Below are 24756 nucleotides of genomic sequence, written 5' to 3' on the forward strand. Positions count from 1 at the left end.
CCATATACAGCTTTTAAGAAGAGGTACGATAAAGTTCTTGGAGCAGGGAGAGTGGACCTGGATACCTACCTGGATACCTAGCACTGACTAGCGAAGAGGCGGGGCCAGGAACTGTGGATCGACCCATGCGACTACATATAGGTGAGTACACACCAACCCGCCCACCATTTCAGTCAAAAGTGAGGTTTCAATTATGACTTGAAAAAAAACAACTCGCCTTTGTCTTGTGAAGTCTCTGTATTACTCAATTTACAGGTATTTTACCCTCCAGCTACACATAACAGAAAAGCTACGTTAGGCCTAATTGATTGCATTTTCCTTCATGACAGTCTCTGCTAGAATTCTTAGGTTCGAACCTACAGCGTTTCCTGCATTTTCCTGACCAGCACTGTACCCCACCAGAGAAGAGACTGTAAGAGGCAGGAGTAAAAGAGCAAGCTGTGAAGTATTTTAGTGAAGGGTTGAGAGGCAGGAGTAACAGAGTGATAGCGAGGGAAGCTGGGTCGATGTCTGAGAGCATGACCAGTGGTGTCCCTCAAGACAGTGAGAGGAGAGGTGTAAGTCAGAGATCAGATCGGACTCACAGGTAAGTACCCACGAGGGGCGAGGGGCAAGTGGGGACAGTGCGAAGAATAGACGGTGAGAGGAATGTCTTGAGTCGAAGAGAGAAGAGTCAGGACTAAACCCAACTGCTAAGTCAGAGAGCATGATGCTTGACTGACTTTATACCAGCAGGAGAGGCTGTGTACGTCCTCCACACCTGCAACAGCTGATAATAACACTGTTGTGATACTTGAACGTAAGTTCTATCATTATCATTCCTAAGCCTCTTATTCCTCTTCTGCTCTACTGAGTGGATTGAGTTTCCTGCTTTATTTCAAGTTTTTCGATTTTTTTTTACATAGGGGAGTAATTGAAATTTGTCCTCACTAAACATCACATTCTAGCAATGACGCACTGGAGGACTTGGTATATAACAACTTCAAGGTCTGTTGTCTCCTCAGTGCATGACACTATTATACAAATTCTAGAATCATCTGCAAAGTATGATACAGTGTTGTGAGTTATGTCTCCGTCTGTCATATATAAAAAAGAGAAGGTAAACTGGAGCGAGTACTGTATCTCGAGGAACCAGCCTTGTCACTGTTGTAGTCTCTTATATACACAATAACTCGCACACACAAGAAGGAAACTTATGACGACGTTTCGGTCCGACTTGGACAATTAACTAGTCACACTAACACACGAAGATAAGGGAGCCAGTAAATACACGACAGGAGGGCAGGGACGATATTGTGCATTTTTGTTCTCTGATTTTATTTTGCAGCTCAACAGCCTTAAGATTCAATTTATGGCTTTAAAATAAAAAATCCATCTGCCCACTTTTTTCATTAATTTTATTTGACACGCAACTTTTGTGCAATTACACCATGACCACAACTGTCGAAGGCTCTTGCAAAGTCTGTGAATTCTTCACCAGCAGTTTGCTTGTCTTCCAGTGTATCCAAGACCATGTCGTATGGACCAGTAACCGTGAGAGGCAGAGTGACCTCCTGTAAACCAGTGTTGCCCTGAGTCCTAAATTCATCTTGTATTTTGAAGTAAACTATTATATAAATCAAATAGTGACAATAAAAAGGTAATTAACACCTGACGGTGCTGAAGACAAGAAAAGGCGAACAAAAGAGAGACTGCAGCAATCTGCTGATAAGGACTCCAGTTGGGAGTCGAAATATAGTCTCATTATCATGGTTGTTTTCTTCTCTACAAGTGCGATACCATTCTGTAAATAAAGACGTGTTTTCCTAACAGTAAAAAAAAGTAAAGAGCGACGTTGATTCTCCAGTGATCCTGAGCCTCTAGTCAAATTACCTCTCGTGTGTCATAATTTATATTAATGAAACCAAATTCGTTCACATTGCGATTAGTACCCTTCCTCCCTTAATAACTTAAGTGATTCAGTACTCTGCCTAAATAACTGCATGATGCTAGCATAAACGAAGAGGCAATGAATCTGAAAGTCTGGTCTGAGACCGGGACACAGGGGTTGTATCTCCCGGACTCGACAAGTACACAACAGAGAGGTAAACATAAACGTATTAAATCTCAATGCACTCATCTAGACGTACTCACCTAATTGTGAGTACAAGGGACCAGTCATACAGCAGATCCTGGCCTACTTTCTAGCTGTTATCAACCAGTTTCAGCGATTTCGACTTCCAGGGCCAAATTATATTTACTCTCAAAGCTATGCACAGTGTATCATCCAGCGGAAGGCCTCATATAGGACCAGGTCACCGAAACATTGACACCCAAACCGTCAACGAAGACGAAGAGGCTAGTAAGTGGAGTGCATCAATACTAGTCAACTCATACACTAAATGATATTGTGTTGCAAGTTAAGCAGTTGAAGAACAACTTGCAAGATGGTACGCTTGATTTATTTACCTTTGGTGCGTAGGTAAGTAGGTACATGGTATTATAAATACCAGATTATACATATTTTCCCGCGAACAACAAGTCATTACAATACCAATCATCAGCAGGGAGTCAGCAGGATTATTATTATACTTTATATTTAGCAGGATGTGAGCAGGGGCTTTACTCGATGGTATAATCATCAAGACTTGTAAGGAACCATTATTACCTGCCCTAAATATCGTAAGGAGATGGAGTCTAGACACAGGAGTCACCCCCTAGTCATTACAAACCACAGACATAACCTCCACCTTACAAAAGTGGCAATAAAGAATCACTTTACACTAGCAACCCCTTTTAAGGAGGACAAAAACAATGCAGATCTGAAGAGTCTACAGAGAATGTTTACTGCATGTATAAATTTATTTAAGCACCTAAATTGCTGGGAATGTTTGAAGTCCTTCAATCTATACTCTATGGACTGTAGGAGAAGATACATCAAAATTTACAACTGGTAAATTCTGAAGATATTGATCCCAAATCTGCACACTGAAATCACTCCCAACTAAAGCAAGACGACCAGCAGACGGTGTACAATAGCCTCCCCCCCCCCATGAAAAGCAGGGATGCCATGAGTAAACTGAGAGAATTCACTATGTGTAAAGAGACAAAGGCTCTTCGACACTCTCCCTACACATAACGAGAATTACTAACAGTTCTCAAGCTGTCTTCAAGATAGACCCTGATAAATTCCTCAATTCAGTTGCTGATCAGCCTGGCTGTGGTGCTGACACTTGACTCTGTGCGGCTAATACCAACAGCCTGGTTGATGAGGCCATCAACCAGAAGGCTCGGTCTGTGATAGAGCCGCGGGGGCGGTGATCCCTGAAATCGTCCTCGGATCAACTTCACGGAGTTCACTGTGTATTCAGTAACTACGCTGAAGAGCACAAACGATTTTTTTTTGTAATTATTGGCAAATTAACAAATTTACTAAGAAATATATTTCTCGTTGAATTTAGTTACCTGTTTGTAACGAGTGTAGTGGAGGTGGAGACAGTGAGAGAGCAGCAGGTGAGGAGCATACACATGTGCTGGCAGGCAGGAGGAACATAGCATACTAACTTTTACATGCACAGGACGAGTTACAGCCAGAGTTGCGACACTGACACTCAGGGTATAAGCAAATGGCCAGGTCAAACATGAGTTGACTGACCTGTGAAGACAAGGGGTAGGAAGAGGGTCCCAACCAGCGTGCTCAGGTCAGGTCATCATTATAAAACACAGGTGTGGTAGCTTAAATACAACACTACACAGGTGTGGTGGCTTACCTGCAACACTACACAGGTGTTAGGTAAGCCACATATGCAACAGTTAGGTATCTTTATTTCGAAACGTTTCGCCTACACAGTAGGCTTCTTCAGTCGAGTACAGAAAAGTTGATAGAAGCAGAAGAGACTTGAAGACGATGTAATCAGTCCATCACTATGGAACAATGCTCTTCTCCAGACTGAGGGACTGACCACCTCAAAACTTTAAGGGTGATGGACTGATTACATCGTCTTCAAGTCTCTTCTGCTTCTATCAACTTTTCTGTACTCGACTGAAGAAGCCTACTGTGTAGGCGAAACGTTTCGAAATAAAGATACCTAACTGTTGCATATGTGTCTTACCTAACAACCTGTCGGTATTTTATACCATTTTAATGTTCACTACACAGGTGTAATGACTTACCTGCAGCACACTAACAAACATACAACACTACACATGTGTGGTGACTTACCTGCAACACATTACCTACAACACTACACAGGTGTGGTGGCTTACCTACAACACTACATTACCTACAACGCTACACAGGTGTGGTGGCTTATCTGCAAAACATTACCTACAACACTACATAGGTGTGGTGGCTTACCTGCAAGACGCAACACACTAATATTAACCTCAGCAGAGGGTACTGAACTGATAATCTATATCACAACACGCATCATAAGAGTATGTATAAATAAATGAAAGAAAGAAATGGGAAATATGGAAACTATAAACAGAAACAGACTAACAAAGTTAATACAAGTCAGTGGCGGACACGGAATACACACACAAGATTTTAAACTGCACTGGATGGACGAAGATTATCCACACAAGTTACCTTACAACCAGACACAGCTAAGCATAACGAAATATTAATAAAGTCATCACTCGAGAGGCCCGGTTTGGGGCCGGGTTGCGGGGGGCGATGACCCCGGAATCAACTCCAGATAGGTAGGTATCAGCACAAGTTAAAACAGTACTAAACTCCTCAACAGTGTCACCAGAACTAAATTCAGCAAGTGTTTAATTAGCAACATTGAATGCCTCTGCAGCTTACTGTTTGGTTACAGCTTCTCCAGGGACGTGAAAAACTAATCTTGGGTGTGATTTACAGGCCCCCAAACCATGATAGGGGGTGCAGTAAACTTCTATGGGACGAAATTCGTAAGGCATCTACATACGAAAATGTTGTGCTAATGGGAGATTTAAACTTAAGACAAACTGACTGGAGCATTTTGACAGGAAATTTAGAGTCAAGTGACTTTCTTGATGCGATTCAGGATTGTTTTCTAAAACAGTCTGCGACAGAACCAACTAGAGAAAATAACCTGCTTGACTTGGTTCTTGGCAGCAGGGAATCACTAATTAATAATCTTGAGGTTAACAATGAGCTTGGGGAAAGTGATCACAAATACTCAGTTTTAATATATCATGGAATTACCCTAATAATGGCAATCAAGTCTCTGTCCCTAACTTCCGCTTGGCTGATTTCACAGGACTGAGAAATTAACTGGGTGGGCTGAACTGGAATGACCTGACTATGTCAGGTAGGTGGTGATGGTTGCCAATATGACGTTTTCCAGAGCATAATTCTAGCTGCTCAGACAACTTATGTTCCTAACAGGGAAATCAGATCAAACAAAAAAGATCCTAAATCGATCAACAATAGATTAAAACATCTCACTGGTCAAAATAGAGGCATATATATGTGACTCAAAAGAGGAGACAGGCAGTTAAGAAATCAATAAATTCAGTTAAAGATAAGAATAAAAAAAAGGAATAAGAAAAGCAAAAAAAGAGATTATGAGGTTAAAGTTGCAAGAGAAGCGAGGACTAACCCAAAAGGATTCTTTCAGGTATACAGAAGTAAGTTTAGGGACAAGATAGGCCAACTAAAAAGTTACTCAGGTCAACTCACCGACAGTGATAAGGAAATGTGTAGAATTTTTAACACTTACTTCCTTTCAGTTTTTACACAGGATGATAATAACAATATTCCAGAAATAATAAATTATGTAGAACAGGATGATAATAAACTATGCACAATTAGGGTCACAAGTGACATGATCCTTAGACAAATAGATAAATTAAAACTTAACAAATCCCCAGGCCCTGATGAACTGTATGCAAGGGTTCTAAAGGAATGTAAAGAAGAGCTTAGCAAACTTTTGGCTAATCTTTTCAATATATCACTACAAATTGGCATAGTACCAGATAAGTGGAAAATGGCAAATGTGATACCTGTTTTCAAAGGTGGTGACAGGTCCTTAGCTTCGAGCTATAGACCAATAAACCTAACCTCCATAGTGGGAAAATTTATGAAATCCATAATTGCAGAGGTAATTCGTAACCACCTTGAAAAGCATAAATTGATCAACAAATCTCAACACGGTTCTACAAAAGGACGTTCCTGCCTTACGAATTTATTAAATTTTTTTCACTAAGGTATTTGAGGAGGTAGATCATGGTAATGAATATGATATTGTGTATATGGACTTCAGTAAGGCTTTTGACAGGGTCCCACATCAGAGACTATAGAGGAAAATTAAGGCACACGGAATAGGAGAAATTTTTTCCTGGATAGAGGCGTGGTTGACAGATAGGCAGCAGAGAGCTTCCATAACTGGGGAGAAATCAGAGTGGAGAAGCGTTACAAGCGGTGTTCCACAAGGGTCGGTGTTGGGCCCCTTGTTGTTCACAATCTATATAAATGACATAGATGAGGGAATAAATAGTGATATAAGTAAGTTTGCCGATGACACCAAAATAGGCTGACGAATTCATTCTGACGAGAACATCAGAGCACTCCAGGAAGATTTAAATAGACTGAAGCAGCGGTCGGAGAAGCAGCAGATGCAGTTTAAAATAGACAAATGCAAAGTTCTAAACATTGGACAGGAAAATAACCATGCCACATATAAACTAAAAAAAAAATGGAGAACTATTACTGTTTACGAAAAGGATTTGGAATCTCTGGTTAGCAGTAATCTGAAACCAAAACAACAGTGCATAAGTGTTCGCAATAAAGCTAACAGAATCCTTGGCTTCATGTCAAGAAGCATAAATAATAGGAGTCCTCAGGTTGTTCAACTCTATATATCCTTGGTTAGGCCTCATCTAGATTATGCTGCAAAGTTTTGGTCACTGTATTACAGAATGGATATAAATGCTCTGGAAAACGTACAGAGGAGGATAACAACGTTGATCCCATGTATCAGAAATCTTTCCTATGAGGAAAGACTGAAGGCCTTGAATCTGCACTCTCTACTACTACTACTACTACTACTACTACCACTAGTGAACATCGAAATGGTACCTCACTAGTATTGCACCTCACTCTGAGCCTTTATATACCCTCTGTGTCCATATACTGTTTGTATCGGCTTGACAAAGCTCCTGGAGAGCGAAACGTTGCCACAATAAAATGTCACATTAGTTGCACTTGTGTCCTTTTACTTTACATATTGTCGGTAATTCTACCAACATTATTACAACTCCAGCTCTGCTGGAGTTATAATAATGTTGTAACTCCAGCTCTGCTGGAGTAACTATTACTTGGGATTTACAATTTCTTAGCATGGTCTATCACGTTCATAAGGAGAAATGGAATTTTTATGAAGATATCGCCTAATATTGGCCAACAAAGTTACCACTTCGAAACAACCCAGACTAATTTCCTTATTATCTGCCAATTAACAAAGCTTAAAAACCAAAATAGAAAAATTAAGAGATTCTTATATAAATGTTTCCCCGCAAACACGAATGTTACGTTTGAATGTTTATTTAGAGATTTCTTACACGGTAATGTTTGGATGTCAAAATATAATTTATACAAACGCGATAAAGTAAATATCTAAGTTGTAGGAAGAAGCAGATCTGTGTGAACAGAACAGAAAAACATAAGAAAGGAGGAACACTGCAGCAGGCCTACTGGCCCATACTAGGCAGAAGAACATATATCGTATAAAAAGAATGAGTCATAATTATGGACTGGCAATGGTCTAAGAGAGAGAGAAACGAAGTTTAAAATTTCCTCTCTAAAGTCATGGTTATTTATGAATACGGACATAAAATAGCAGCATTACCACAGAAGGTTCACTGTCCTACACCAGCCACGTCCTCACACCCAACCATTCCCACTGATAGGTTTTTTATTTACCACACCAGTCATCTCTTATCAAGGTTAGGTGACCCAGAAAAAGAATCAATAATTCACAATCATTCATTCAATAGCTGTCCTGACATAAGTGCACACGCATCACAAGTGAACTGACCCTCCGAACTGCAATATTCCCTTCTCTCCTCCAAGACTCCAGTACCTGGCTTCCCTGAATCCTGTCATATGTGTTACCTTGATCACACTCCAACAGTACACACGTCGGCTAGCTGCTCAAAACCTTCCTCACACTCTCCTTCCTTCCTTATGTACCTATCAAACCTATTTTTAAAGCTGCTAAAAGTACTCTCTTTAACGACACTACTTAGCAGTTTATTACACTCACCCACAACTCTATTTCCAAACCAATGCTTTCCCAAATATTTCCTAATTGATAAGAAAAGTACTACAGCAGAATAAACCATGGTACGGGTGGGGGTTGAACTCGCGGTGACGTAAAACTCCAGGCCAGTGCGTAAGCCACTGGGCCAGCTGGCCCAGTGGCAAAGGAGGTTAGCATGAGTCACAGTGAGACCCATGCTAACCTCCGTATGGTGTATAAATATACCTAGTTGGATGAATCTTATTGTAGCAAAACTGGCCCAGTGGCTAACGCGCTGGCCTGGAGTTTTGACTCACTTGCCGCGAGTTCAATCCCCACCCGGACCGTGGTTTGTTTGCAATCGCGACATTACGATTTCGTGAGTCATGACGATACTGGTAATACGTATGAAGGCAGAGTCAAGACTTTTCTGCGCTATCTTACATGTAACGGAAATTAAATATTTGTTATTCCATGTTAGGTTAAGTTAACCTGTATTAACCTGTTAGTTACGTCTAGTTAACCAACAATACAATAATAAGAGGAAGAATGATTTACACAACACATTCTCACTGTTCTACGTCAAGTTTTTGACGTACACCTGCACACAATGTGTGCTGCTGTGTACACCTGCACACACTGTGTGCTGCTGTGTACACCTGCACACACTGTGTGTTGCTGTGTACACCACGAGCAAGACCGCAGCATCGTAAGCAAAAGTGATAGGTATAATCCAGGGGATACACATGCAAATGTGCCCATCACACACCTGTGTATAACTCAGGTGTTTGACGTGAGACAGTATGTATCCAAGTACAGTATGACGTGCCAGAGACATACAGAAATTTACACACTCCCCAACAGATTTTTCAACACCCTCCCCTCGAGTATTAGGAAAATCCCCAACAGAGCACCGATAGGCCATCATATATATACCTGGAAAGTACTCGAAGACCTGGTCCCAAATCTGTACACTGCCGTAACAACATACTGGAGTGAGAGATATGGGAGGAAGTGTAAAATAATCCCAGTGAAAAGCAAGGATGCGGTGGGCACAATAAGGGAACACTGTATCAACATTCGTGGTCCCCGATTATTCAACATTTTACCAGAAGATATCAGAAACACTGCTGGAACAAGTGTAGAAGTATTCAAGATAAAACTGCACAAGTATCTTTAACAGGCGCCAGATCAACCAGGTTGTGATTGATATGTGGGGCAGTGGGCCTCTAGCAGCAACAAGCTGGCTGACCAGGCTAGCACCAGACAAGCTTGGCCCATGGCCGGGCTCCAATAGTAGTAAGACTCTGGAAACTGTAAAGTAAAAGGACACAAGTGCAACTAATGTGACATTTTATTGTGGCAACGTTTCACTCTCCAGGAGAGCGAAACGTTGCCACAATAAAATGTCACATTAGTTGCACTTATGTCCTTTTACTTTACATATTATCGGTAATTCTACCAACATTATTACACTCTGGAAACTCACCAAAGGTATATCAAAGGTAAAGGCATCACCCAGGTCTGGTCTTGTGATACCTTGAGACAGTCTCGGGTTTCTGTGTTGATGAGCGTGGTATCTAGTGTTAATTCCCCGATACCTTCACACCGTAGTTTTGTCAAGGGACTCGAGCCTCTATGGAGACCACGTGGTGAATTTTCCCACGGGAGGTGACCTCTAACTAGACGTTATGGGGATGGGGGGAGGCCTTCAAAAGCTCAGGGAGTAGCTATAAGAAGACTTGGTAATGAGCCTTGGATGGCCGCAGTGAATATTCATTTGGGTTCAGTTGACTGTATTCCCCTATCTCCATATGATTGTAAATAAGCCGCGCATAAGAAAGGGGAAAGCTTACGACTACGTTTCGGTTCCCTCTCCTATGTGCGGGTTATTTGTGTATCTATATGATTGTATTGCCCTATCTTAATATGATTGTATTCCCCTATCTTAATATGTTCTTGTATCTTCTCCAGATATCTAAGTATCAGATCCTTTTCTCTTTAACCAAGTACATTGTTGCAATAATGTGTTGTTCTAAGTAGTGTTGTATACTTAGTTAAGTGGAAGTGAGTCAAGTCACCAGTAATGTGTAGTGAGGTGAGATGGCGTCCTCCTCCCTGGCTCAACTTATTACTGAGGGTAATAGGTCAGTCTGGGAGTGAGTCGCACGACGGTGACTCAAGAAACAGTTTAAAGGTAACCTTGTTTCTTAACGTGCACGTGCACTCAGAGAAGCAGAGGTATTGTTGGCTTCGCTTCCCAACAGGAATTCTTGATGAAAGGACACAAGTGCAACTTTGTCAACGGCGAAACGTTGCCACAATAAAATATTACATCAGTTGCACTTGTCCTTTTATCTAACATATTGTAGCTAATTCTACCAACATTAATACAAGGATTCTTGAGTCTCGTCCCAGCAGCAGTGCTTCTCTAGTTTCACGATCAACAACTGATTATCAACAAACTAGTAAAGGCAGATCAACTGGCCAACAGAGACAGTAAAGGGTAGCGTGTGAATAACTCCCTAAATGTTTACTATACCAATAGAAGGATAGATGAGCTAAGATTAATCGCATGTGCAGATAGCATATATATTATTGCTGTAACAGAGACCTGGTTCAACCTGAAACATAGAGAAATGCCTTCTGAATGCCACATACAAGGATACAAACTATTCTACACTTATAGGGTCAATAGGAAGGGTGGTGGAGTGGCGACGGATATTAGGGATAATTTGAATTGTTGCGTTAGGCAAGATATGAAATTAAAAGCGTCGGACACAGAATCTACTTGGTACACTTTCTTGAGGGTCGTGAAAAATAAATTTTGGGTGTGACTGATAGGCCCCAAACCTTGATAGGGAGTGTAGTAGGCTTCTATGGGACGAAATTCATAAGGCATCTACATATGGAAATCTTTTGTTAATGGGATATTTTAACTTTAGACAAATTGATTGGACCAATGTGACAGGAAATCTGGAGTCTAGCGATTTACTTGATACGATTCAGGATTGTTTTTCAAAACAGTCTGTGACCGAACCAACTTGAGGAAATAACCTACTTGACTTGGTTCTTGCCAACAAGGAATCACTAATTAATAATCTTGAGGTTCATGATGAGCTTAGGGAAAGCGATCACAAATCACTCGGTTTCAATATATCATGGAATTACCCTAACAGCTGCAATCAAGTCTCTGTCCCTGATTTCTGCATGGTCGATTTTACAGTTTGCAAAATTACCTGGGTGGGTTGAACTGGAATGACCTGACTATGGATCAGATAGGTGGTGATGGATGCTAATATGACGATTTTCAGAGCATAGTTCTAGCTGCACAGACAACTTATGTTCCAAATAAAGAAATTAGATCAAGCAAAACTGATCCAAAATGGATAGATTAAAACACCTCATTGGTCAAAAGAGATTCAGAAGAAGAGAGGGGCACTTAAGAAATCAATATTTTCAATTAAAGAGAGAAATAAGGGTTTCTTTCAGGAATACAGAAGTAAGATTAGGGAAACGATAGGCCCACTCAAATCACTCAGGTTAGCGCACTGACAGTGATAAGGAAACGTGTAGAATTTTTAACACTTATTTCCTTAGTTTTTACACAGGAAGATAATAATGAAATTCTTGAAATAATAAACTATGTTGAACTGAACGATGATAAGTTACGCATGAGCCAAGTCACTAGTGACACGGTTCTCAGACAAATAGATAAATTAAAACCTAACAAATCCCCGGGGCTTGGTGAACTGTTCGCAAGGGTTTTAAAGGAATGTAAGGTACAACGTAGTGAACCTTTGGCTAGTATTTTCAACTTACTTCTACGAACTGGCATAGTACCAGATAAGTGGAAAATGGCAAACGTGATACCTATCTTCAAATCAGGTGGCAGGTCCTTAGCTTCAAACTACAGAACAATAAGCCTAACCTTCATAGTGGGAAAAACTGATGGAATGTATAATTGCCGAGGCTATTCGCAGCCATCTTGAAAGACATTAATTGATTAATGAATCTCAGCACTGTTTTGCAAAAAGGCGTTCCTGCCTTACGAACTCACTAACTTTTTTCACTAAGGTATTTGAGGAAGTAGTTCATGGTAATGAATATGATATTGCGTAAATGGACTTCAGTAAGGCTTTTGACAGAGTTCCACATCGGAGACTATTGAGGAAAGTCGAGGCACACGGAATAGGAAGAGAAAATTTTTCCTGGATAGAGGCATGGCTGACAAGCAACAAAGTGTTTAAATAAACGGGACGAAATCAGAGTGGGGAGGCATCACAAGCGGTGTTCCACAGGAGTCAGTGTTCGGCTCCTTGTTGTTCACAATTTACATAAACGATATAGATGAGGGTATAAATAGCGACATAAGCAAGTTTGTCGATGACGCCAAAACAGGCCGTCGAATTCATTTTGGCGAGGACGTTAGAGTGCTCCAGGAAGATCTGAATAGACTGGAGCAGCGGTCGATAAAGTGGCAGATGCAGTTTAACATAGAAAAATGCAAAGTTCTAAGCATTGGAAAGGTAAATAACCATGGTACTAATAAATTATATAATGTCGATCTTAATATATCTGACCGTGAAAAAGATTTGGGAGTTATGGTTAGCAGCTATCTAAATACCAGACAACAGTGCGTAAGTATTCGAATTAAAGCGAATAGAATTCTTGGCTTCATATCAAGAAGTATAACTAACAGTAGTCTATATATCGTTAGTTAGGCCTCATTTAGATTATGCTGCACAGTTCTGGTTGCCATATTACAGAACGGATATAAATGCGCTTGAAAACGAACACAGGAGGATGACCAAGATGATCCCATGTATCAGAAATCTTTCCTACGAGGATAGACTGAGGGCCTTGAATCTGCACTCTCTAGAAAGGCGTAGAATTAGGGAGGATATGATTGAGGTGTATAAATGGAAAACAGGAATAAATAAAGGGAATGTAAATAACGTTCTAAAAATATCTAAGACAGGACTCGCAGCAATGGTTTTAAGTTGGAAAAATTTTGATTCAGAAAAGATATAAAACACTGGTTTTGTAACAGAGTTGTGGATGAGTGCAACAAACTCCCGAGTACCGTTACTGAAGCTAAAACATTGTGTAGTTTGAAAAAACAGGTTAGATAAATACATGAGTGGGTGTGGGTGGGTGTGAGTTGGACTTGCTTCGCATAGGCCAGTAGGCCTATTGTAGTGCTCCTTTTTCTTATGTTCTTATATTCATCAAGTTTCCTCCTGAAGGCCGATACGGATGTGTTGGTAACTTCCCCTTCGTATAAACGGAATGCGGTGAAGAGTCTTGGTCCCTTTATACTTAATGATTTATCTCTTATTATACTCATGGTATCCTTAAAAAGCATACCACGGGTGGGGCTTGAACCCGCTGTTAGTCATAAAACTCCGGGGCTTGAACCCGCTGTTAGTCATAAAACTCCGGGGCTTGAACCGCGGGTTCAATCCCCGCCCATGGTATGGTTTGTTTGCAATCTTATCATTATGATTTCGTGAGTCATGGTACTCTTGTCTTTTCACTGGGAGTATTTTGCACGGTCTGTCAAGTCCTTATTTTCACAGAGAGTTATTTTGATGTTACGATTTGGGACTAATCCTTCACTAATTTTCCAGGAGTAAATTATAATGTATATTTGTAGCCTACGTTCCAAGCAATACAGTAAGAAAGACTTCAAATGTTCCCAATAATTTACGTGCTTAACTCAATTTATGATAAATTAGACATGTGCAACTCTTGGGTATCTTTATTGAGGAAACGTTTCGCCACACAGTGGCTTCATCAGTCTATACAAAGGAGAATCTTGTATGGACTGATGAAGCCACTGTGTGGCGAAACGTTTCCTCAATAAAGATACCCAAGAGTTGCACATGTGTCTAATTTACCAACATGTCGGTTCTCTGAACCATTCATCTACAAACTCAATTTATACAAGCAGTGAAGGGTTTTTATCCGCGTAAATTCATTTCAGAACCTAATTATTGGGAATACTTGTCAATTATAAACACTTGTAAATAAAGAAGAATCTTTTTTTTTTTACACTAATGAATTTTACTGGTTAAGAGTTATCTTACCTCAGTTTATTTCAAAGCTCAGCTCTATCTAGGGTATATTACCACCCCCAGGATGTGACCCACAACAGTCTATTATCACCCAGGTACCTACTGACTGCTAAGTGAACAGGGAGAGCAGGTATAAAGAAACATGCCCAACGTTTCCACCTATGCCGGGAATCGAACCACGGACACTCAGTATGTGAGCTAAGTGTGTTGTCAACCAAGCCAAGGAATCCCTCTCGTATTCGCTCCAAGGAATACATATCGAAGGAGCAATCCCAATAATCTAGGTGTTCGATTGAGTTTATACAGGTGCTTTGCTCAAATAAATTCATTCCAGAACTTAAATGGCTTGAAATCCCTCGAAGTGTAACGCTAGTGACTGCAAGTGTTCCCCACGCGACCTTGTAGTGTGCATCCATCTCCAGCACACTACCTCGCAAATTTAGAGCCGTTCAACCACCTGTGTACTGAGCATGACCAGGTGTGCGTATATCACACTCCCTGAACTTTATACGATTATTATTATTATTATTATTATTATTAGTAGTAGTAGTAGTAGTAGTACAGTTATCACAGTTATCATTATTATTATTATTATTATTATTATTATTAGTAGTAGTAGTAGTAGTAGTAGTAGTAGTAGTAGTATTACAGTTATTATTATTATTAGTTATTGTTACTGTTATTACTATTACTGTTATTATTACAATTATTATTACTGTTATTACTATCATTATTATTCTTGGTGAGGGAGTGCCTGGAAGAGTGGGAGGCAATTAGGTTCAATTTAACGACAGGAGATAAATAAAATTCCTTGGATCTAGAGCCCCTCTTCTGCAACAATGCACCTACCTTGAAGGAACGCTCAATATTACAACAAGCATTGCTTGTAGCTATTTGTAGGTAGCTACATGTAACTACAGATAGCTAAAGGTAACTACAGGTAACTAGAGATAGCTACAGGTAATTAAAGGTAGCTATAGGTATCTATAGGTAACTACAGGTAACTAGAGATAGCTACAGGTAACTAAAGGTAGCTATAGGTAACTACAGGTAACTATAGATAGCTACAGGTAACTATAGATAGCTACAGGTAACTAGAGGTAGCTACAGGTAACCAGAGGTAGCTACAGGTAACTAGAGGTAGCTTCAGGTATATAGATGTAGCTACAGGTAACTAAAGATACTTATAGATAACTACAGGTAAAACGAAATGATTATCTGTTGATTATTCTTAAAGTTTTGATAAGTGAATATATGTGGAGTGTGGTGCTACCATACTTTATATGATAGTTACACAGTGGCAACATAACCTACCTATTTTTCTCTGTTATACTGAATCACACAAAAATGATACGTGTCTGCCTGATGTGGGAGACTTTAGTAAGACGGTGAGGATATCGTCAAGCATGACAACACTGGTGTGGAGTGTATAGTGAAAGATAGGGTAAACAGCCTGTAAGGGAGGGAGGGAGGGTGAGAGAGAGAGAGAGAGAGAGAGAGAGAGAGAGAGAGAGAGAGAGAGAGAGAGAGAGAGAGAGAGAGAGAGAGAGAGAGAGAGAGAGAGAGAGAGAGAGAGAGAGAAATGACAGGACTCCAGAAAATTTTGCAAGAATTGCTGGCTACACCTCATGGATGAGAAGAGACAGGCAAGGGCAAGGAGGAGGTGTTGCTGTGTGCTTCTCTAAAAGTGTTCATGCCCAGCACATTGATGTTGCCACCCCTACTCATCTTGAAATGATGTTCTTCAAGCTCTGCATAAACACTAGTACCTCTGTACTAGCATGTGCAATGTACAGACCTCAGTGGCAACATGCAAACCCCATCAACTTCCTAATGGAAAATATTGACTCCCTTCTGCTACAACACAACTGTCAACATATCATAATTGTTGGTGACCTCAACCAACACCTTATACAGAGGGACTTTGATGACCTTCTTGCAGTATTTGACATGAGAAACTTTGTTGATTTCCCTACTCACATCTCTGGCTCCTCCCTTGACCCAGTAGTGAGTGATCTGGCAGAAGGCATAGTCACTTGTCAACCCCTCGGCTACGTTGGATCGTCTGACCACAAGGCTGTTTTTACGACACTTAAGATCCCAACAGAACGAGGTGAGGTGTCCACACGCACAACCTGGCTATAGGAAAGAGGTAATTGGCCAGCCCTTTGCTCTGAGCTCGCCACCACCGATTGGAATGCTCTTCTCCAAGGGGATGTTGACAACCAAGTGAAAGCCTTCACTGGACACATCCTTAATCTACAACAAGAACACATTCCTCACCGGCAATATGTGACGAAGCCTACAGATCAGCCTTGGTTTGGCTTTCGTTGTAGAGAGGCTGCTACTGCTAAGTACAAAGCATGGCGAAGGTATAAGAGACATCCTACCACCTATAACAGGAACTTGCACAGGCAAGCCTGTAGGCATATGGGTGATGTTCAAAAGTGGGCCATTGCTAAATGGGAGGTGGGCACTAAAAGAAAGCTAGCATCAGGAAAGGTAGGCTACAAAACCTGGTGGTCCCTGGTCAAGGACGGACAAGGTTATCTGCCTGATGAACTCATTCCACCTCTAAATCGACAGGATGGGACCACCTCTACTAGTAGTCAAGAGAAGGCGGACCTCTTCGCTGAACACTTTGCTACCAAAATGCAAGTTCCTGATCCAGCAAGGGACCCTCCTTGGCTAGCTGCAAGAACTGTGTCAAAACTGTCAGTGGTGACAATAAGGCAGGAGGAGGTGCATTTCCTTCTTAAATCGCTTGACCAAGAAAAGGCTGTGGGCCCAGACAAGTTGAGCCCAAGATTGCTGCGAAGATGTGCAGACCAGCTAGCAGCACCTCTGACTCGCATCTTTCAGCACTGCCTTGTACAGTGTAAATGGCCCTCTCTATGGAAAGAGGCAAATGTAGTCCCTGTTCACAAAAAGAAGAGCAGAGCAGAAATCAGCAACTACAGACCAGTGTCACTCCTGTCAATCACTGGTAAGATCCTTGAGACAATAATCTCAAGACAAATGACAGAGTTTTTTGACTACCACTCACTTTGTGATCGTCAATATGGCTTCAGGAAAGGTTACTCTGCTGCTGATCTGTTGTTAAACCTCTCCACTAAGTGGCACCAGTCACTGGATGAATCCAAAGTCAGCTGTGTGGTAGCACTGGACATTGCTGGCGCTTTCGACCGGGTGTGGCACCAGGGCCTCTTAGCAAAACTTCAAGCACTGGGAATTGCAGGCTCTATACTACGTCTCCTCAGTGATTACCTTCATGGTAGACCTCTAAGTGTAGTTCTCAATGGAACGGAATCAGCAAGACATCCTATTGGGGCAAGTGTTCCACAAGGAAGCGTGCTGGGACCATTGTTATGGAATGTCTACTTCAACGACCTTCTTCCATCTCATCCCAGAATCACATGCATATGCAGACGACTGTACACTGACATTCACTTATCCAAGAGAAGAAATGCCAGCTGCACTAAGCTACATCAATCACCAGCCAAGAGCTATATCAGCTTGGGGAAATAGATGGCAAGTAACATTTGCACCTGAGAAAACGCAAATGATGATGGTCTCTAGGCACCATGATGGTAATGCTGGTGCAGTAGTAAGGATGAATGGGAGGGTGTTGGCACCTGGAGAAGAAGTTGATATCCTTGGGGTGAAATTTGACTCCAAACTAACCATGAAGAACCATGTTGTAAACCTTGCAAACAAGGCAGCCAGGAAGCTTACAGCACTTCGCCGTATCTTGCATCTCCTTGACAGTAGGGGTTGCAAGATTCTGTACGAGGCACAAGTACGCTCACACCTTGAGTATGCTCCACTTTCTTGGTTTGCCTGCCCCCCCCCCCTCATCTGCGACTGCTTGACAGAGTAGAGAACAGAGCAAGACGTCTCATCTCTCGCCTGGACCCATCCTGGATAGATCTGGCATTTCAGCAGAGCCTTTAACACAGGAGGGATGTGGGTGGCCTTACTGTTATGTACAAGGCCAATATTGTCAAAGTACCACACTTGGATCCACTTCGAGGACAGCGTGAAACAAGCTTTTATTCCACAAGACGGGCAGAAAGCAGCAACTTCACTTTGGCTGTACCCTTCTCCAGAACATCACTCCATCTGAGATCATATATACCCAGCATGACTCGTGTATGGAACACATTCGTACAGCATAATGATGTCAACGAGATAAAATCAGCTGATCAAATGAAAATGCTGGCCCACAGATAGCTCCAACTTCATCCTGTTCCCTACTTGTATGTCTCATAACAATAAAAATGCTTTCAAATGAGCTGATGTAGGTAACAGCTCTTAGCTTGCCAATAAAGTTAGGAATCCTTAACATGTAAATAGCTTGTCAGTAAAGCTACCCAGAGAGGTGCTACCCTCGTGTCACTACCCAGAGAGGTGCTACCCTCGTGTCACCACCCAGAGAGGTGCTACCCTCGTGTCACCACCCAGAGAGGTGCTACCCTCGTGTCACTACCCAGAGAGGTGCTACCCTCGAGTCACCACCCAGAGAGGTGCTACCCTCGTGTCACCACCCAGAGAGGTGCTACCCTCGTGTCACCACCCAGAGAGGTGCTACCCTCGTGTCACCACCCAGAGAGGTGCTACCCTCGTGTCACCACCCAGAGAGGTGCTACCCTCGTGTCACCACCCAGAGAGGTGCTACCCTCGTGTCACTACCCAGAGAGGTGCTACCCTCGTGTCACCACCCAGAGAGGTGCTACCCTCGTGTCACCACCCAGAGAGGTGCTACCCTCGTGTCACCACCCAGAGAGGTGCTACCCTCGTGTCACCACCCAGAGAGGTGCTAGCCTCGTGTCACCACCCAGAGAGGTAGTACCCTCGTGTCACCACCCAGAGAGGTGCTACCCTTGTGTCACCACCCAGAGAGGTAGTACCCTCGTGTCACCACCCAGAGAGGTGCTACCCTCGTGTCACCACCCAGAGAGGTGCTACCCTCGTGTCACCACCCAGAGAGGTGCTACCCTCGTGTCACCACCCAGAGAGGTGCTACCCTCGTGTCACCACCCAGAGAGGTAGTACCCTCGTGTCACCACCCAGAGAGGTGCTACCCTCGTGTCACCACCCAGAGAGGTGCTACCCTCGTGTCACCACCCAGAGAGGTGCTACCCTCGTGTCACCACCCAGAGAGGTGCTACCCTCGTGTTACCACCCAGAGAGGTGCTACCCTCGTATCACCACCCAGAGAGGTGCTACCCTCGTGTCACCACCCAGAGAGGTAGTACCCTCGTGTCACCACCCAGAGAGGTGCTACCCTCGTGTCACCACCCAGAGAGGTAGTACCCTCGTGTCACCACCCAGAGAGGTGCTACCCTCGTGTCACCACCCAGAGAGGTGCTACCCTCGTGTCACCACCCAGAGAGGTAGTACCCTCGTGTCACCACCCAGAGAGGTGCTACCCTCGTGTCACCACCCAGAGAGGTGCTAGCCTCGTGTCACCACCCAGAGAGGTAGTACCCTCGTGTCACCACTCAGAGAGGTGCTACCCTCGTGTCACCACCCAGAGAGGTAGTACCCTCGTGTCACCACCCAGAGAGATGCTACCCTCGTGTCACCACCCAGAGAGGTAGTACCCTCGTGTCACCACCCAGAGAGGTGCTACCCTCGTGTCACCACCCAGAGAGATGCTACCCTCGTGTCACCACCCAGAGAGGTGCTACCCTCGTGTCACCACCCAGAGAGGTAGTACCCTCGTGTCACCACCCAGAGAGGTGCTACCCTCGTGTCACCACCCAGAGAGGTGCTAGCCTCGTGTCACCACCCAGAGAGGTAGTACCCTCGTGTCACAACCCAGAGAGGTGCTACCCTTGTGTCACCACCCAGAGAGGTAGTACCCTCGTGTCACCACCCAGAGAGGTGCTACCCTCGTGTCACCACCCAGAGAGGTGCTACCCTCGTGTCACCACCCAGAGAGGTGCTACCCTCCTGTCACCACCCAGAGAGGTAGTACCCTCGTGTCACCACCCAGAGAGGTGCTACCCTCGTGTCACCACCCAGAGAGGTGTTACCCTCGTGTCACCACCCAGAGAGGTGCTACCCTCGTGTCACCACCCAGAGAGATGCTACCCTCGTGTCACCACCCAGAGAGGTAGTACCCTCGTGTCACCACCCAGAGAGGTGCTACCCTCGTGTCACCACCCAGAGAGGTAGTACCCTCGTGTCACCACCCAGAGAGGTGCTACCCTCGTGTCACCACCCAGAGAGGTGCTACCCTCGTGTCACCACCCAGAGAGGTGCTACCCTCGTGTCACCACCCAGAGAGGTAGTACCCTCGTGTCACCACCCAGAGAGGTGCTACCCTCGTGTCACCACCCAGAGAGGTAGTACCCTCGTATCACCACCCAGAGAGGTGCTAGCCTCGTGTCACCACCCAGAGAGATGCTACCCTCGTGTCACCACCCAGAGAGGTGCTACCCTCGTGTCACCACCCAGAGAGGTAGTACCCTTGTGTCACCACCCAGAGAGGTGCTACCCTCGTGTCACCACCCAGAGAGGTGCTAGCCTCGTGTCACCACCCAGAGAGGTAGTACCCTCGTGTCACCACCCAGAGAGGTGCTACCCTTGTGTCACCACCCAGAGAGGTAGTACCCTCGTGTCACCACCCAGAGAGGTGCTACCCTCGTGTCACCACCCAGAGAGGTGCTACCCTCGTGTCACCACCCAGAGAGGTGCTACCCTCCTGTCACCACCCAGAGAGGTAGTACCCTTGTGTCACCACCCAGAGAGGTGCTACCCTCGTGTCACCACCCAGAGAGGTGTTACCCTCGTGTCACCACCCAGAGAGGTGCTACCCTCGTGTCACCACCCAGAGAGGTGCTACCCTCGTGTCACCACCCAGAGAGGTGCTAGCCTCGTGTCACCACCCAGAGAGGTGCTAGCCTCGTGTCACCACCCAGAGAGGTGCTACCCTCGTGTCACCACCCAGAGAGGTAGTACCCTCGTGTCACCACCCAGAGAGGTGCTACCCTGCTAAACACGTCTCATCCTGACAGGATCGCTGGTCTTCGCTGTCTCAGGAATATGTAAGATGACAGGTCAATCTCACAAACGTTTACTCTTGGTATACACTTGACATGATGAAGAACGAGACACTTGTGTAACATTTGGGAATCTTTACTGAGGAAACGTTTCTCCAGCCAGTGGCTTCTTCAGTCCAATAAAGAAGAATGGTGGAAGATGAGGAGGAGCTTGAGGTAATCAGTCACTCAGACTGGAGTTGATGTGTTCAGTCCATCTTTAGCCTGAGGGACTGATTACCTCAAACTCCTATCTTACACCGTCATTCTTTGTACTGGACTGAAGAAGTCACTGGCTGGAGAAATGTTTCTTTAATAAAGATTCGCAAATATTGCACAGGTATCTCGGTCTCCAACTTGTTGATTTTCTACACCATTTACATCACACCTGACTTAACTGTTTTTAATGGTTCTTATTCTTGTAACATTTTATCAATAATTTAATACTTGGGTTTATATATATATATATATATATATATATATATATATATATATATATATATATATATATATATACATGTATATATATATATATATATATATATATATATATATATATTGAATACACAAATTTTCGCTTGTCTTATTCTGTAAGAAGAGCGTTGCTATTTAAGCCAAAAGAGCAAGTTTTAACTATTCGACACACCAACAGAATATATATATATATATATATATATATATATATATATATATATATATATATATATATATATATATGTATGTATGTTGGCTGTTCCCAACTCCAGCCTTGGCACATGCCTCGACCCACAGACCATCCGCATTTGCGTTACCCTCAGTCTTGCCGCCCCTATTCTCGCCGAACACAGGTGAATTTGTGACAGAGAAGCAGCAGACCGATTCGGGTACCATGGTCTTGTGTGCCGTAAATCCAAGGGAAAGATTGAAAGACACTAGGAGGTTAATAACATTATCAAGAGGAGCCTCACAACAGCCGGATGCCCAGCAATAAGAGAGCTACCCCAACTATGCAGATCTGATAGCAACCAAAAGCGTCCAGATGGTATCACCCTTCAAGCCTGGACAGACGGTAAGCAGGTGGTGTGGGACTATACATGTGCATGTACCTTGGCTGATACCTATCTCCAATACACCAGGGAGGAAGGAGGGGCAGCCGCCAGCTTCAGGGAGTTCCAAAAGTCTAGAAAATACGGAGAACTTGCCCATCATTATATGTTTGTTCCCATAGGTTCAGAGACCCTTGGCTCATGGAGAAAGAGTGCATCTAAGTTCCTTAAGGAGCTAGGCAAAAGACTCATCAGGGTAACTAGAGATCCCAGAGCAGCTAGTTTTCTGTTCCAGCGACTCAGCGCTGCTGTTCAGAGGAGTAATGCCTGCTGTGTTTTGGGTAAGCGCCCCAGCTGTCAGGATATGGATGAGATTTTCACATTATAATCAGTGACAAACACGTAACAATAGACATGTATCTCTCACACCTCATGTACTATATATCCCATCTTTATACCAACAATGTATCGTATCTCTTTAAATCTTTTGTACCATATTATGTAATACAATATACCTACTGGTAATAAAGAATGAAAATATGGGGTGGTAAGGGAAGTGTTTTTGTGTTCACTTCTCCGAGGCCATGGATCCCACAATTTGTACCAGAGGTGGATCCCATATATATATATATATATATATATATATATATATATATATATATATATATATATATATATATATATATATATATATATATATACCCTAGCATAATTTATAAGTAGGCTCCCTGGCAAAGCTTAAGTCACGTGACACGTGTTTAAATCAGGCACATAGGCGACAGGCGTCTCCCCCTGGACCAGACCTAGCAGACGTGGACAGGCTAAGCTCTGCTACTATTACCAGTACAAGGCCTGTATAACAGTTACAATTGTTTCCTTCCTACCATCACTTGTAAGAACCCCGTAACAATTTCATTACCAGTTTAGGAAACAGTGTGATATCTCATGCGAGACCGGGACGCGGGGGCGATTATCATCTTGGTAACCCATACCACCTGACATAACAAGTCTATAAGATCAAATATCAATTACCGCAATCCTTCCTTTCTATATTACGCCCTATCTGACAGACGTAGATCAGGAGAGGACAGTCTATCTGACTAGGACGTCAACCAGTAGTGATCACACAGTGCTAGGGGAATATGAGACAATCAAGTTTAATCCGAGGACGGGGAGGACAGCTCCTAATTCCTGGGATCACCAGTATCAATGCACACCTGGCAGGACTGTGTCTGAAGAACACGCAAGATGACAGGTAAAACTTATACACTTCTACTTACATTCAATATACAAACACTTAGAGTATATACATACCATAGTCTTGTATGTGCTTCTTAATAGTTGTTAATCCTAGAATATTTCTTATCCAGCCTACGAGACCTAGGGTGAGACTGGACCGTGGGCAAGATAATCCCCAGCACCACTAACACATAACACATCTAATAAGCTTTCTTTAGTCTTCTTACATTATTTGTGTATGTAAGATTTCTTTTCCTTCCTCATTTATTTGTTGTATTCTGGCAGCAACTCTTTTATTATGTCAAGACTAAGTGTCTAGTCTTCACTTTACACTTTCTTTACTCTAACAATGAATAATTTTACACAATACGTACGATAATATAACAATAACTATTTTTTTACCCACAAGCTATACAAAATGGTGATAACTCAGCTTGATCTCTACAAAATAGTGACTGGTTGACTTGTTTATTAAACTGACTGGCCGAGCCACTGAACTGACTGACTGATTCATTGATGTAAATCGAGACTTATATCCAGGTAAATGTTAACTGATCCACTGTAAGTAATTCTAATAGTTTCTCAGAGGGGGACATTGTATACACGGTTTGCTTCTGAATACGAACTGCCTGGCTGACGAGGCAAACATCAGACATGTCGGGTCCAGGGCCGGCCTGCGGGAGTAGGAACTCGAAACACATCAAATATATTTCAATAGAGAACAAACCAAGAGCTCTGAATCGTTCCCAGCTGTTTATGTGGGCGGTATATGGTCACTGTACGTTCTTCATCTGTATTATCTCTCCTGCCGTCAATGGTGCAGAGCAATACTGGAGTTGTGAGAGCATCACTGATTTGAAAGTACGAGTATCATTACTGGCGCTGCTCCTCGTGTTTTGAAAGTTCTCATAATCCACCTTACTGGCGCTGCTCCTCGTGTTTTGAAAGTTCTCATAATCCACCTTACTGGCGCTGCTCCTCGTGTTTTGAAAGTTCTCATAATCTACCTTACTGGCGCTGCTCCTCGTGTTTTGAAAGTTCTCATAATCTACCTTACTGGCGCTGCTCCTCGTGTTTTGAAAGTTCTCATAATCCACCTTACTGGCGATGCTCCTCGTGTTTTGAAAGTTCTCATAATCCACCCCGTATTTTT

The 24756-nt window shown here is 43.1% G+C and overlaps 1 protein-coding gene across 4 annotated transcripts in view; it reads right to left on the minus strand.

Annotated features, from left to right (window-relative positions):
- Positions 1–24756, minus strand: part of LOC128700546 (protein hsr-9) — a 331945-nt gene that overhangs the window by 161035 nt on the left and 146154 nt on the right. The window lies entirely within an intron of this gene.

The sequence above is a fragment of the Cherax quadricarinatus genome, chromosome 65 (genome assembly GCF_038502225.1).
Source record: "Cherax quadricarinatus isolate ZL_2023a chromosome 65, ASM3850222v1, whole genome shotgun sequence".
In the NCBI taxonomy this organism is placed as follows: Eukaryota; Metazoa; Arthropoda; class Malacostraca; order Decapoda; family Parastacidae; genus Cherax; species Cherax quadricarinatus.